The sequence below is a fragment of the Triturus cristatus genome, chromosome 7 (genome assembly GCF_964204655.1).
Source record: "Triturus cristatus chromosome 7, aTriCri1.1, whole genome shotgun sequence".
NCBI lineage: Eukaryota > Metazoa > Chordata > Amphibia > Caudata > Salamandridae > Triturus > Triturus cristatus.
Window position 1 is genome coordinate 714,065,589 of NC_140590.1, and position 16,961 is coordinate 714,082,549.

At 46.7% G+C, this 16,961-nt stretch overlaps 1 protein-coding gene across 1 annotated transcript in view; it reads left to right on the forward strand.

Moving 5' to 3' along the window:
- The first annotated feature begins 7,892 nt into the window (after positions 1–7,892).
- Positions 7,893–16,961, forward strand: part of CEP131 (centrosomal protein 131) — a 467,091-nt gene continuing 458,022 nt past the window's right edge. The window contains exons 1-2 of the mRNA XM_085617399.1: positions 7,893–8,016; positions 8,884–9,267. The gene's annotated coding sequence lies outside the window, so the exon portion shown is untranslated. The remainder of the gene's footprint in view (positions 8,017–8,883; positions 9,268–16,961) is intronic.

Sequence of the window (16,961 nt, forward strand, 5' to 3'; positions counted from 1 at the left end):
CTGATCTGTCATGTTATCGCATGTTGTTCCACATCCATCCTTGACAGTTGTGGAAGCAGCTGAGTTGAGAAGTATGGCATGAAAAATCTCAAATGAATAAATTCCAGGCTGACTGTGGAGGTATGGACAGGGTGTTTTTTTTTTTTTAAAGAAGTGTTCATCTAATGAGGATTGAGATGACCAGAAACTCTTAGAGAATCCTCAGCATCATTCAACAAAAAGTAATTAATGGAATATTATCATTACACTCCAAAGAGAAAAGTGGATCTGGGGCGCTATTAGTTCCACTCAGAAAAGTTATACTCATTGCTGTGCCTGGCATCATGTTCTACATCTTGGACAGCCAACCTTTTTAGGTCTCGCCTGACCCAGCGCATGCGCTGGTCTGGCGAGACTTATTGAGAGGGCTCCAAAAAGTGCTACCAGGCCAGCCTAGAGCTACAGTGAAAGTGCGTGGGCGCGTGCGCCGCGCTTTACCCCGATTACTTTTGCGACTTGATGTTTGATCGTGATCGCGATCACTTTCACTTTCGCGGCCGCACGGCCGCTTTGCATAGCCAATAGGTCTCGCTTTTGGGACCTTATAAGTATTTAGTTATGCAACTGTTGTATGGCTAAACACTTATAAGGTCCCAAAGGCGAGACCTATTGGCTATGCCAATGCTTGTTCATCTTCTTTCCCAAAACATCACATGTAGGTACAATAGGCCGCTAGATTTCATGCTACATTACGTTTAACATCTGAACTGCAAAGGTTTTGCCTTGGTAACTCCAGAACCTAGTCATTCATAATTTCTAAGACCTATGCAGCGTCCCTGTTGTGATTTAGATCAGCCTCTCCTTTTTACAAGGAGCATTGTTTTCCAGGCACAGTTTGAGGCTGTGGTGCCAGTGATTCCGTGGGGCGGGCACCATCGGAATACTTGGATGGTGTCCGTTCAAGGACTCCCCTGCATTTGCCTTATCTCACAGACAGTGAGGAGGTTGCCCAGAGCAGCCCCCCTAGACAGAACTGCCAGGCTTCTCCTGGAACACCAATTATGCCAGCAGACTCGCCATGACCAGGAAGGCTGCAAGGCACATTTTAGAAGACAATCACAAAGGAGCTAGAGAGACTCTGAGAAAATATCAAGGGCGCCCTCCGCTCAAAAAGCCAAACCAACAACATAGCCCTTGATATTTGTCACACACACAATATCTCTCTATCTAAGGGCACCACCCTAAAGTCACAGTCATATTGTTGCAAAATCTGAAGTGTCAGCGTGGCAATGACTGGTTTATGCATAAATCGGACATCTGGCCCATTCTGTTTATCAACAAGCCATTCCATTATCTCGTGCATTACATGACTGGCATTTTTTCTCTCTCGAGTGGAATCATCGCGTGCTTTCGCTTTTGGAATGTACCATTCTCTCAGCTTTTGTTCGCAGCTGCTGTCCGTCTATCAGAGGTGGTGGAACCGCCATTCTTCTGGTTTGGGAGCGTGCAGGGCTTGTGTAGGCGAAATATGCAAAAAAAAACGAGATCTTTAATCTAGATATCCCGTTTAATGCAACGGAGAGAGGAATGGTTCGCACGCGCGCGTCTTGGTATTGGACTCTATTGGGCTGCACAAGGTCACACATAACCTCCAGCTGATTCTTTGGACAGGCCAGGCCAGGGAAGTCTGGGTACTTTAACGTTTCTTTTAAAGATGCCCTCCATTTTGAAGTGGCGATACACCACCCATGCGTTGAACTCCCTGAGATTCAACACCAAGCGAAACCCTTTGTCCTTCTTCGGAACCAAGAAAATAGTGCTTACAAAACCCCGAGTGTGGGGAGTAGACCTCACAATTGCGCCTTTTTGGAGCAACGCCTCCACCTCCCTGTCGATGAAACTCTGTTCTAGTAGGGAAAAATGTAGGGAGCCGGGCACCTGACTCTGTTTTGGAGGGGTATAGAACTCTATTTGGAAGCCCTGCACTGTTTGTAAAACCCAGGGGTCGAACGTAATCTCTTGCCACCTGTGAAGGAATAACGCAACACGACCTCCCACCATGTAGTCTGTGGTATTCAAAATCTTTACCTGAATAGGAGCCATCTCCAGCTGAATTTTGCTGCCCTCTGTAGACTCCTCTGTGGCCTCTACCTCGTCCTCCCCGATTGCGGGAGGGGTAAAACTGCGGTTTCTGACCACCTCTGCCTCTTTGCTCGGCACCTCGGGAGGTCTGGTTATAACCTCGGCCGAACCCTCGACCTCTGGAGCATCCGGCCCTATCAAAAACACCAGTGTGGAAGACTTTCTTGATGTTTGCCTGAGCCTTATCTAGTGCCGAAAACGTGGCCACGTATTTGCCCATTTCTTTGACGAATTTGTCGCCGAACAGCATGCCATTGGCAAGGGAACCCGGTTCAGTCGTGGCCATCTCCGCCAGTTGGGAATCAATGCGCATTAAGAAGGATCGCCTCCTTTCCGTCGAAAGCGCCACATTGGCATTACCCAAAAAACACAGGGCCCATTGAGCCCACTCCATAACATCCGATGTGCCCAACGGAACGTTTTGGTTCTTGGCGTTGACCGCCGCATCCAATATTTTTGTAAGGGGGCCCGAAACATCCAAACAGTTTATCTTGGCACCCCCGCCAGGCTCTATCCAAACCCTTTTTAGGGTCCTTCGCGAACTTTCGCATAAAAGTAGCCATATTCGGATCTAACTCTGGCGTATCTGCCACCTTGCCAGTCAAAGAGGGTCTTGGGCATTCCGACCGTAAGGTGGCGCGCACCTCTTTCTCAAAACCCTGTCGCAGGTTGTGACCCACATAATGTGCCCCCTCCGGGCAAGGTACCCACTCAGTGGATCTAGGATGTATCAGGCTCTGGGGATCAAATAAGAGATTTTTGGGCGCCTGGCTGTCATCTGCCTCATAAGCAGTATGTTTAGACTTTTTTGCTTTCTTTTTTGGCATCACCGACTCCACCTCCGAGTCAGAGGTAGCCGCTGTAGACGGAAACGACTCGTCCGAAGTATATGAAGCCATGGAGCCATGGTCTTTCATGACATTTCTGGCCATGCGCGCCAAAACTTGGCAGAGGACTGCGAACTCTCCGCGCCAGTATGATGAGCTTTCATCTTCCTCTTGCCATAATTGTGGAGAGGTTTAGTAAATGGCTTCAGAGCTTTAATCAAGGCTTTGTTAACAGAACCCTGGACGTGGGTATCCAGGGCTTCAACCAAATTCTCCTCCAATTGTTCAGGTTCCTCATATTCCTCATATTGTTCACAATCTACCCACTGATTATCCTCTTCGGCGTAGTACTCCATTGCTTCAAGCAGAGAGGTCTGGAGGAGATTCAAGGGGGGGAGCAGCCCAGGGGTCTCTCAGAACTTATCCCCAACTACTTCACAGAGACGAAACACAATCTAAACGTTCTGGGGAAAAAAACAGTGTTCAAGGTGGAAGGAGTAACCCCTTATCAGCTCCCCTAGAGACAAGCTCTATTCCGGCAATACGCTCCGGTAAGCGTTAATATTTTGAGGCCAGAGATTTATGCAGTCTTTGAACGTTATGCGCGAAGGGCCGTCCACTCGTAATGAGAGAAAACGGCTCTTTGCGCACACGCGCAGCGTCCGGGGCAACGACGCGACCGCTCTCTGTGCACGAGCGTGTCGCGTCTGCCTCCTCCTGCTCCACCGCCCCCTAGCGACACTCGCGCACCATAAACAAACACCCGAGCGCGCGCCGCTACTACACGTATTCCCCTGAGGGACCGAAGCCAAAAACATCGCGGAAATCCTTACAATGTAAGCGCAATGGACTATCAGCATTACAAACGCTAATACAATCGTGAATACAATCGATAATACCATCGGTAATACAATCGATAGTATAACCTCCCCAACCTTTACCACATAAGATAAAAGTAATGGAAAGGCACTTATCTGCTGCTGCAGCAGCAAAGAAAGAGGAAGTTTAGACTTTGTCGGACACTCTTATGTTATGGACTGTGTTGTGATTGGTACACATACAGGAAGGGGGTAGTCCTTCCTGGTTCATGCCAGTTTAAAGTTGTTTATTGGCTGCTGTGTATGCCAGTAAAGAATAGAGAAGCATAATCAGAGCCTCCGTGGACTGACATAGAATCCCAGCTCCATTCCTGCTGCGTGCACGGGTTGCTACGGCAGTCCCTGCAGCATCGTGGCACGCAGTATCCGAAGCAATCTGGCACCAGATGCTGGAGACGGTCCTTCAGCCTTAGGGCATGCAGTGCTCAGGTAGAGGTGAGGCGGGGGCTCCCGAGACCACAGCAGCTCCTGCTCTGTCCAGGAAAAGCCTTCAAACCACAGCAGCTCGCGCGGTGTCCAAGCAGGCTGTGAAATGCCACAACAGGCCCAGAGTAATGTCAAAGCAGATGCACACTGGCACAGCAGTCCCTGCAGCTCTGGCACATGCAGGGTCCAGGTGGGGGTGTGAGGGGCACAGAGTCAAAGTGGTTCCTGCGCTGTCGCTCAAGGGGTCGCAGTGCAGCGTAGGGTACCAGCTCCTGCAGCCTCGGCGCGTGTGTTGCGCAGTTAAGACACAGGGAACGCGGTACTAAAATAGTTACTGCAGAGTCTAAGCTGGGTGGGGTGGGGGCGTGGGGATCACAGTGCAGTGCCCAGGTAGGGGGGACAGCGGTGCACCAGTACCTGCAGGCGGCGTGTGGCTGTCACTCCGCCCTGCTCTCTCACACTCTGGCGACTTGTTGTTTTCAAAGCTCTCCAGGAGGAACTCAGCCCGAGAGTCGTTCCCTTCCCCTCCGAAAAGGGGTGGTGCTGCCGCCTGCATTTTCCTTCCTTCATAACATGGCAGTGGCTGATAACAGGAGAGATCAAAACATCGCCCTCATCACACCCAGACAGACTGACTGCCCGGGAAGCGCCACCTCATTGCAACTTATGTGTGCCCTCGCTGTTGGAAACTCAGGGGACCCTCAAACGCAAAGGGGCAGCCCTGTTGTGATCCTGCATTTTATCACAGCGCAGCATTTCTTCAGCAGTGCCAAGCATACTATGAGGCTTCTGGAAAATCAACGGAGAGCTTTCGCGGAGGGCACTGCAGGCATGCGTGAACCTTAATATGCATGTTGCTTCCGGATAGGACAAGGGCCCCTTCGCTATTTATCTGGCTGTCAATTAGATGCGTACTACTGTGCGGAATTCCTTTAGGCGCCCTGTGGCTTTGCAGATAATAGAATCTCCCCCAATCCACCCACCCCCAGTGGCTGGAGGACCCGCGCCTCTCCAGGTTTGCATTTAGAACCATCAACAGTTGCGCAAACTGCCCTCCGAATTGTTTGCTCCTCCTCGGAGAAATACAGATGTGAGTTGGCGCAGCCGAGGGTGGCAGCGGCGTTGGCATGCCCCTTGGCAGCACAGGCACTGCTGAGGCACGACGCCCCCTCCACCCCTCCGGCTGTCAGCCATACTCAGTGATATGCTCGAGGCAGAGCTCGCGGGGTGCTGAGCCTCGCCCGGTACAGAAACCCCCATCTAACGGCAAACTACATGCGTTGTATTCATTTCATTATATGTCATGATGTGTTGAGTGACCTGCGACTTTTGCCGAACCTGGCGCGAAGGGAGTCGCATCTGCGCGAGTCAAGGATACTCTCAAGTTCAAGGGGCATCACGTTGTGCTTCTCACTCCTCAATGTCAAAACGATGCGCAACTGGTGGCAGAACAAAATGGAAAGACCAATTTACAGATTGTGCCTAGCTAAAAAGGATGAGTCTATGTCAGGATGTTGGACCTTAGACTGGGCAGATCCAGGAGCTTCACGAGGACGCTGCAGTCCCTGGCGCGTAGGTGGGGGGATCTTTACAACCCGTCAGGTGCCCCCAGACCCTTTAAGCCCCCACTAGCACCAGGCAAACTAATATCTTTGAGATATGATGGGCACCATTTTACCTTACGCCACTGGTTGAACCCAAGAAACTATGGGTGTAACATTTGCCCATGAGCCCCTGCTGTGCTCACTCTTTCTTTTTTTTCTTTCAATACTTTATTTCAGTTATTGACCATAAAAGCAGCATAAAATGGGAAACACATTGTGTTAACAGATGATTAAATACATCTTAAAAACTTTAATTCCCTGCATGTATTTCTCCTAGGCGTGCACATTATCAGATCACCACATTGGAAATAAACGACACAAAGCGAAGAGTGTGGTCGCTCACATAGATTGCTGAGATGGAAATTATTGTATAGCCCTTATGGGGCGACTGCAAAATGCTTATGATGACCATGTCCAGTGTTACTTGTGCAGCGTTGCAATAAAAATAAATTTTAAAAAACTGGAATTCCCAAGAGACAGTACAGTATAAAGGTTTTTTTTTGTTTTTAAATTTGAGAAAAATCTGTATTAAACAAAGTCAGTTCCACACTTTAGGACTCCATTTTGAAAGAAAAGCTGTACAAAATAATTATTTTCCTAAAAATAAATGCTCTCTTGGCCGGTTAGGTTTGATAGTTCGCCAAAAGGAAATGTGCAGCTGTAGCTAAGCTATCGTAACTGCAGTCGATTTATTTGCTCAATGGTTAGATTCTGGAGTTTGCATGAGTATCCTAGTACCAGACTGATTCTAATAACTTCGCTGTTGAGAAAACCACACAAGACCCTGTGTCTGACTTGCAAATACGCAAGGTTTGTTTATGGAGCCGCAATCCAAGGTAACTGAATATGGGGACATTCCAGCGTCTTCGCTGTCTGGTGTATGTTGGACAAAAAAAGAGAGTAAGGGGGCATCTGCCTCCTGCGCTACTCCACATGCCGAGCAGACTGTACTGCCCTCTGAATGGGATCTTCATTTACTGTTGAAGGATGCAAGTGGCAAAGTACCCAACCTAAATTTTGTATATAGAGATCTAGTAAATGGCGGGTCAATTTGGTCCAAGACAGTTTCAAAACTTGGCTCAGTTTTTTGATGCAGTAAAAAACATCAGCACCACTACCACTGCTGGTGGATTTCAATACCTTGCTCCATTTGTTTGTCCCCTTTACAGAGGAAGCAGAGATTCCCTCAGGACATTGCCAACAAGCATTTTGCAATGCAATTGGTCTCGCATTTGCGAGAGTTTAAGCTATTGCCATTGTAAATAACAATGCCTTTTATTTATCTGTTTTCAAATTCAACACATAGATAAAAGGTTTGTCATTTACAATGCCAATACCTCAAATTGTCAAAACAAACACATAGATAAAAGGTTTGTCATTTACAATGCCAATAGCTCAAACTTTTGCAAATGCGAGACCTATTGCATTGCAAATGCTTGTTTCCTTTCTAACTCGTCTTTCTTTTTGTATAAAATAAGAAAACAATATTTTTATTACAGAAGTGTATCTCTTAAAATTGCAATACTCTTTGATGTATGTATTTCTTCACATAATGTTATGTCTTTTGGTGTTGTTATTTGAATCCTCAATAAAAATCATTTAACAAAATAAAATGGCTAAAAAGAAAAAATAAACATTAGCAAAGGCAATAGGTTTTCAAGGCTTTGCCAATGCTTGCTTATTTGCCCACTCTTTTTCTCCTCTTCATCTATCCTCCTGGTACATTTTTCCTTATCTCTGCTCTTTTTATCCATTCCTCTCTCTTCTCCTCGCATTTCTCCCACCACGTGTGTTCTTTTTCAGTAGTTCTTGTGCCTCTTTCTCCCCTGCCCTCCTCCTTTCGCACATGTTCCTCCCCCAGCCGTTCTCCTGCAGACAAAACAGTGAACTGGAATGCTAGTCCCGCCTTTCTGCTTCCTCAACCGCTCTTCTTTAAACCCGCCCACACTTCTTCGGATGGAAGGCCAGAATCACCGAATCCTGTTCTAAACTGTACTAAACAGGCAGCGCTTCTAGCCAATTACGTTTCGGGAAGGGGCGGGATCTGGTTGTCAGGGCGCTCTGTGTTGGTTGCTACAAAGTATCTGTGTCTGTTTCATTGTCAGTTTTAACCAAAGGTGAGGGAGAGTGAAAAAACTGCCACGCAGGAGAGCGGCAGAGGTAAGAGAAAAGCGCCACTGCGTGATCTGTAACTGTTAGAGGTGCGCAGGGGCCGGCTAAAGGAGTGCAACGCGCTGCCTAGCGGTTCAGGCTCTCTGGAAGGGAGCAGATGGCTGCCCGTAGCACTTGACGAGTACAGAGGAATTCAAGGTTTTGCGGGGTAACAGATGAGTGGCAATAGATGCAGAGGGCACTAGATGGGTGCGAGGGGGAGCAGAAGCCTGCCAGTGGGCGCTAGTGTTGTCAGTAGAAGGCGAAGTGTTGACTGGTGCAGCGTCCCTTCAGGGGTGTGCAGATCACTGTTACGGTGGTACCGAGAGCTTCACAAGGGATGCCTTTCAATTGGACAATAAACAGCAGGTATTTACATCACATGGAGATGCCCAAAACTGCAATACTGGGCGATATATAAACGGAGTTTTCACTGATGCTACCCAAGGGTGCCTGCTGCTGACGGTATGTAAGATGTTTCTATAGGACTGTCACAGGGCTTCAGGGAGCTTTATGATGGCCTGTTGCAGGTTATCGAGCCGGCTGCTAGAAGAATGGAGGAGGTGTGTGGGAGGCGCACGCAGTTGGGAACCCCTCGTTTCTACTGAGGGGTGCAGGAGAAAGAAATGGAGAGGTGCAGGGAAAAGACGGGAGAGGGGAAGAGGCGAGAGATCGAGGGATGCGGCATACACGGAGCGCCAGTGGGGTAAACCGAGCGTCCTACAGTGCAACTTCTGTGAGAGGGGGACGCTGTTGCCTTTCCTGTCACGAGGAGGACCGTATTTTAGCTCCATCCCAGCGCTCGTCTACGCGGACCCACGTCTAAAGAAAGGCTGTCTTTTTAACGTATTATTATTATTATTATTTTTTTTGCAGACTGCCAAACTTGAATTTGGAAACCGTTTCTCCGCGGCACATGGCTTTTGGACTACAGTTTAAAACTCAGTGAGTTGGATTTACAGTTGTTACGTACGACTGGACTGCGGACTGGAGCACGCAGACGTTCTCAGAGGATCTTATTGTTGGCACGCCTTCTGTGGAGTTTTGGGAGCCTTTTTTTTCCGGATTTACAGTCTTGTCTGCTGAATGCTGCCTCTGCAGTGACCCCGCAGGCCCCATGGCCCTCTGACCCCTTCCTTGGATGCTGGGACTTTCACTGGCGGCCTTTTCGAATGTAGCAAGAGAGGCGCCGAGCAGGAAGCCTGCCTCCCCCGGGGATTACATCTCTGCATCTTTCCGAGGGATCCCTTGACAAGTGAGGTAAGAGTGTGTGGGTGTTAGGCACTCGCGTGGGGATTGTTTTTGTTTATAAGAAAGTTTCATTATCATCATAAACAAACCTTCACATTCTCGTAGAGCCGACAGACAGAAAAAAAATCCCACTCAGTTTTGAGCAGCCAGACGAAAAATGAATGTGTTCCTATACACCCCAAAACCGAATAAAGATCGGAGAATCCCAGCTGTTTGTCCGACAGCCGTATAACTTGGTGGACATTCTATCTTATTCTCTGTGGTCTTTAAATGTTGTTGTGGTGGACTAGCTTTAAAGGGTTTAATGCACAATGCAAGCCTCCCAGGCTGATAAAGAGCAGAGAATCTAAATGTTGCGTTGGGCAACTGGAGAAGGAGTGAAGGATCCAGGCCATGTGTACAGCAGCTGCATAAACAGGGATGCATGCCTTCTGGCTTGGTATCCCCCAGCCCGGCACATAGGGATGATTGTGCGACACATGGGAGTTAGATAATGTGATAGCCCAGTGCTGGGAGGGAAGCGGAAAGTCCTGCTCAACAAAGAGCCTCGGCAGATGCTCTTTCCACACACCGTGGAGGTTTGTGGGGTAAGGATCTACCACAGTCCACTGTCTGTGACAACCAAACGCATGCCTCTGCAGTCTGCTGATTGTGCTGTCTAGGCCCAGGGAGGCATAGATAGGTCTGTTAGCTAGAAAGGGGCCGCCGTTTCAACCTAGCAGGATGATCTTGGTTCCAGTGGTGTTCTGTTGTAACCTATTTTAACCGTCCATTGAGATGGTGGCACTTGAAGAATGAAGGCAATCTGCCCATTGTGGGCAGAGAGCAAGACATCAGCGTGCCACAGGGGGTATGGCATTCTTCCGGTTTAAGTATAACCGTAGGGCGCAAGAAATCTCAGGACCACCCCTGGAGCGAGATACTAACCGATTGGCTTCTAGTATCTACCAGACACCTCTGGCAGCCTTGACGCATGCAGCAATTCACACTAGCAACCCATGACATAACATTTTATGTCACGTGACCAAGCAAGATCAGACATTAAAAGCTGGGTTACATCACACGAGATCAGACAGACACCTCAGGGAGGTTAAAGGAGATTCTGTCAACCCCAGTTGAGTATCGTCTGCTAGGACAGTGGGTTCATTCAAATAGCTTGTCGTACTTGTAGAAGACAGGCTAAATAGATGATGGGTGTCACCGGTGATGGGGTGATCTGTTTTAACCAGCACATTGTACGTGCGAGAGGTGCTTGAAACCCACTTCCCTCCATCTGAAGATCCTCCTCTCTAGAACACTCTGAACCAGTCGAAGGCCTTGCCCGCAGGCCAAGATTGTGGTGTCCGACTGAGCAGGTTGGTCCACAGTATCAAAAGCTCTGGACAGTTCCCATATGGCCATTGCAGCTGGGTGCCAACAGTACATTATTCATAGGAAGTGTCAGCCAATGCTCTCCTGACTCTCATTCCTGAGCTAGAAAACAGATTTGGTAGTTGGACAGATGCTTTTGTGCCTCCAAGTGGAAACATGGTCCCATCTAAGAAGGAAATCCATGTCTGTATGTTATTAACTATTTTCTTTCCCTGGGAAACTGTAGCAGTTTGTTTCAAGAGAGCCAGTAATTACGTTCTCAATGGTTGATTTGCTGGTTTACAGCCGCTCAACTGATTTTTGCAATCCTGCATTTATATAAGGGGCCCAATAAAAAATAATAATAATAATAATTTTCCACTTCTAATCTGCTAGCCTGATTAACATGTTCTACTCTTTTTCTGTCAGGCTGATGGACGATGCATACTATCTGTTCTTTCATGTGCTTATGGCGGCTGCTCTTTCACGTCAGCCTCCTAGTATGTACTGTCACTCCGCCTGCCCTCTTGCACAATGTATGGTGCACAGTGCTTGCAGTTTGTATCTCATGGCAACCGACGCCTCTGTTTCACAGGCTCATAAACAAAGCTTCACATGTGCCTTCCTCCACCCTAGCCGCTACCTCACTGCCCTGAAGAAGCTTCTTGGACACCGGTACTTGATGCCGGTTGTTACCCTAGACATCGTTGTGTGCGTAGCATCCCTGAGCTGTGGGATTTGCAGGCCTAGTGGGATCTATTTATCTGGGAAGAGCATGTCATCATGGGGGGTGGAGTGGTGATCTCTCCCAGAGGACGGCTGTTCGTGTCTATGTTGTAGTTTAATTTAAAAACGAGGCGAGGAATTTGTTTGTACTAATTAGTACATATTGCTCAGAAGATGGTGCAGCTAAGGAAGTCGAAGCAGCCAGATGCACAGTCCTGCGCTTGGGACAGACGTCCTGACTAGCAAGGCATGATAGGAGGGCTGGAAAGGGTTCCTACAAAACCTGACGACCTCAGCCTTGGAAAACACCTAGACCTCTAGAGCAAGAGGAGTGTTGTGGCGCACATGGAGCGGTTTAGCCAGCAGAAAATAGGCGGTTGTGTCCTAACCAAACGGTCATGGATGAGGCTCATCAGGAGTACTGACTGAGTCAGGTTTTAGAGCCATTCTGAGGAGTATTGTGTCCACGCCTGGAGTATTGTGCCCAGTTCTCAAGGTTGCATCTTTAGCAATATGCTCCGCACTCCTGCGGATAATGTAGATTTTCCTAGTAATTCATCAAGGAAAGTCTTAATTATACTAAAGACACGATGGCGAGTACTTTTGCCTTCTAATCTTGCTTTAATTGAATAGCAGCAGTCAAGATAAAAGAACAGCAGCAGTCAAGATAAAAGAACAGCAGCAGTCAAGATAAAAGAACAGCTACAAATCCTATGAAGCAGTAGATAGCCAATGGGATAAAAAAAAAAAGTAACATATACAACAAGCATTTGCAATGCAAGGTCTTGCATTTACGCGAGTTTGAGCTATTGGCATTGTAAATGACAATGCCTTTTAGTTATGTTTTGGGTTTTAAAACATAAATAAAAGGCATTGTCGTTTACAATACTAATAGTTTAAACTCTCACACATGCGAGACCTATTGCATTGCAATAAAGGGCCTTCTCGACCGCTTTTTAGAATTTTTAAAAATCAGAGGAAGAGACCAGCCTGCGACGTCTTCAAAGTAGTGATAAATAGTGAAGTGAAGAACATGTGCAAGTGTTGTAAATTACACAGACACAAAGTGTGAAGTGAGAGTTACATTGGATCCGAGCTATAAAGACTAACAAAGTGCTCCAACACCTTTCGCTCTGTGATTACACTGTCGTGGCTCAGGAGGAAGAGCGGGGGCGGGGCTAGTGCCTGCCCTCTCCGTGATTTGAGTGTGCAGTGTGGCATTATGTCCTTGCTATCTTTGGCCTAATAAAAACAATGCAGCTGTAGTAAGGCCCTGGCTTCACTTCCTGGTGCAGGGTGGGCTGTACTTTATGGCAGGCATGGAGGGAGGGAGGGATGGTCTCGGCTGCAGCTCCAGCCTCTTACAGTGCCCCTGCTATTACTAGTGAGCGAGAGGTGCTGAGGTGGTGGTATTGGTTGTGGTGGTATTGGTGGTGGCATCGGTGGTATTGGTGGTGGTATTGGTGGTGGGATTGGTGGTGGTGGTAGTATTGGTGGTAGTATTGGTATTGATGGTGGTGGTATTGGATTGGTGGTGGTATTTGATTGGTGGTGGTGGTATTGGATTGGTGATTGGATTGGTGGTGGTATTGGATTGGTGGTGGTATTGGATTGGTAGTGGTGGTATTGGATTGGTGGTGGTATTGGATTGGTGGTGGTGGTATTGGATTGGTGGTGGTATTGGATTGGTGGTGGTATTGGCGGTGGTAAGGGTGGTGGCAGCGGTATTGGTGAGGGCGTCGGTATTGGTGGCAGCGTTATTGGTGGTGGTGGCTGTATTGGTGGTTGTGCTGGTATTGGTTCTGGTATTGGTGGTTCTGGTATTGGTGGTGGTATTGGTTTGTTGGTGGTATTATTGGTGGTGGTGGTGGTATTGGTGGTGGTGGTATTGGCGTTGGTGGTATTGGTATTGGTTGTGATATTGGTGGTCATGGTTGTGGTATTGGTGGGGGTGGTATTAGAGGTGGTATTGGCAGTGTTGATATTTGTGGTGGTGGTATTGGCTGTGTTGGTATTTGTGGTGGTGGTATTGGCGGTGGTGGTGGTATTGGGGGTGGTGGTATTGGGGGTGTTGTTAATAAAACAGGCTTTAGTACAGATGACATGTAACACAGATGTGCTGTTGTCGGCTTAAGCCCATTAGCACAGGATTATGTGCTACCTGGAATTCACATGACTTTCGCTAATCATTTCTAAATCCATTTTACTTGTGGGGTGGGTGTTGAAACAGACACGAGATAATGCTGGGTTAAAGAGATTAAAAGCAGGCACCCGTGTTATGGGGTTGGCCTTGCTGCTTTAAAAAAAACACCAGCGGTTTCAGCTGATGCAGCGCATGTCCGGCCTGCAGTAAGAGAAACTCAATAAAGTAAATAGTGCTTACAGACTAAATACCAGGTCCTGTGTAACAACCAAAGTAAAAGGGCCGGTCACCATGGGAGGGTACAAATGAAGACAAGGCCGTACTAAGAAGGGACTAACAAGCCTATTAACAAATCCGAAGGCAGCATTTATGAAAGACAATGACACAAGCCAATGAAAAATATGGGAGGAGAGTGGGTGCGGCTTCTCTCCCATACTCGACTACAGCAGACACGCAGAGCGAGCAGCGCATGCGTGCTTCTGCTAGGCTTGACCTAAAAACCAATGGAATGGCAGTTCTGTGTATAATACCTAACTTGACTGCGAACAGACCTCTTTTCTTGTGTGAGAGGTCAAAGATAAATGTTAAAGGTAAAATGGAAACCACAATAGAAAGAGCAAACACATCTTGGCAAATGTCCACAAAGGCAGGTGTCTTCAGGAGAGAGAGGATGAAAAATCAAAACGTCAAGGTGTGACTGGAGTTGAAGATAAGCACTTGGCAAATCCATGAAGAGATGCTAGAGCTTTATGTAGAAGTAGGTTGTTGAGCTGAAGTGGCTGTTGGGGAGGAAAACAGAGAACAAATTGAGAGTTTGTAGTGGTGGGATAATACTCGCCTCCGTGTCGATAATAAAATTAAGATTTTCCTTTATAAGTTACTAGCAAAATCTACATTTATGGCAAGACTGGGGGCTCCTATTATGCTTCTTTAAAGCATATTTATCACTATAGTAGAAGCAGTTTCAAAAGGTTTACAATAAAAAGTGTGAAAAACAGAATCATTAGACTAAACGGCTGATATCGGGATATCTTCAAGGTGAGAGCCAGCCCAAAAAGCTTTGGAAGCCATGGCTCCTCGGGCTGACTGGGCACCAAAGAGGAAGTATCCATACCCGCCAGGGAAATAACCCACTTAACCCAGTGGGCAAGAGCAGGGTAAGAAACAGGTTTGTGGGGTTTTCTGAAGGTGAAGAGGAGCTGGGTATCAAAGGAAGTTCTGAGATCAAGTGTATGATGTTCATAAACGTTGAGGCATTGTGCTACACTAAGTTTGGGATGATGAGGAAAATATAGATAGAATACAGAGGTTAAATTAGTCTTTGTATGTTTATGAATGGTAAAGAGAACACCTGAAGTAGTAAATTGCTGGGAAGAAATATCTAAGCTCGAACATCTGACAGACGTTTAATGGAAATAAGGCACAACAACATGATATGTTTAACTAATAACATTTTCAGAGATAGTTCATCATTATATGGCCATGACCAAATCAAATTTAAAACAACATTTACATCCCATATTGTGCTGTATTTTGGAGTAGGAGGGTTACAAAATGTTACTCTCTTTAATATACGACAAGCAAGCGGATGTTCACCAACTGGTTTTCAACTGACGTAAGGATGGTTGATAGAAATGGCCGATATATAAAGGTTTATGGTATGATATGTTTTTTCACTACTGCCTTCAACTGCGAGAAAATGAACAATGTACACTATACCTACTGAAAGGGGATTCACGTTTTTGCCATACACCAGCTTGACCAAAGAGACCAAGATTGACCAAAGAGACCAGCCTTACTTGTTCTTGGAGCCCAGGAAGGCCTTTTCTGTGCTGGCTGGCATGAGTTCTGGCTGAATTGGCATTGCCTAACGAGCAGAAGGCTCTTTGCAACCAAAGAGATAAAACTTCTGGATCTATAGCAGAATTATTCATTCTGGGGACTCTGGCAAATCAAAAATCCGGGCTAGAGGACCAAATATGTTTAACAATTTGTCCTGTCATGTGGACCATGCTTTGTCGACGGCTTTGTGTGGATCCCTGCCTAATTTTGAAAATATTTGATCATAGATGGGTCTATGGTAGGAGTAAGGAAGATTTTAGAGGAAAGTGAGCATTCTGACTTAAGCTTGGCCCTAGTTTGTTTATCGAGAGGCAAACGAAGCATAGAAGCAATGCACTCTTTATCTATTGAGGCTGCAACAGCCTGTTCTACAGAAGACTGTATAAAACCACTTAAATTATTATTAATAAATGTGTGATCCTCATTCTCCTGACCGGCTCAGAAAGTGCCTGAGCGAGAAAAGGAAGAGCGGGCCTCATGAGTGGTATTGCACAAACCGCTATGGTAGCAGGTGAGAGCAGCACTGTAGAAGCGAAGAAAGCTGACAGGCAAACCAAACCGTCAAAGTGACTCCGACTGCGCCACCAAAATGGTGAACACAGTCCAAGTTGCCCAGTGTGCGAACAAATAACGTTCATGGGGAATGTGGCAACATGCCGACTGGGCTATAACAAGCATTGGCATAGCCAATAGGTCTCGCCTTTGGGACCTTATAAGTGTTTAGCCATGCAACAGTTGATGTTGTTGCACCAAAGATATTGTGCTGGATAACTAAACACTTATAAGGTCCTAAAGGCAAGACCTATTGGCTATGCCTAAATCCTCTACAATAGCAGCTAGAGGTGTGGTGGATGTTGCACTGAGCCAATTGGCTGATAAGGCACTAAAATGTTGACTCTTTTGTGTGCTTCGTCTGTCTTCATGTTTGCAGAACAGAAAGAGCTGAGGCGTGTAGGCCTACGGCTGACAACGGAGCCAAGTACGTGAAGGAGACAGAGGATTGAATGAATAAAATGTGTAAAACCAGAAAAGTTGAGGCATCAAACAGATAGAGGTACAGAAAAAGATAAAAAAGTAAAAATCAAAGTGGGAAGAAAAGGAAAAGATTGCTAAATATAAATGGTGAAATGAGGAAGGGAAAAAAAGAAGGCACGAGGAAGGATGCAAGTATGAATGGAAGGATAAAACAAAGAAATGTGAAGGGAAGAGTGGAAGGAAGTGTGAAACAAAAGAAGGGTGCAAAGAAGGAAGTGTGGAAGGAAGAATTAAAATAGGGACAGAAGGAAAGGGGGTTGGAGGAAAAGAGGAAAACAAAGAAGGGTGAAAGAAGGTTTGGAAAGATGGAAGGACGAGTGAAAGGATGGATGAATGAAAAGAGGACTCGAAGACTGTTGGAACAAAAGGATGAATGGAAGGGTGGAAAGATGGAAGAGTGCATGGAAGGGAGTTGGGTGGCTGGATGAGTTGGGAATGGAAGGAAGAAAGGATGGGTGAATGGATGAACAGAGAAAGGATGACTGGGAGGATCGATAGAGGACAGGAATGAGGGAAGGGTGAAAGGATGAATGAGTGGATAGATGGATATTAGGTGAAAGGATAATAGAAGAGAAAGTGATTGATAGAAAAATGTGTGGGTGGATGG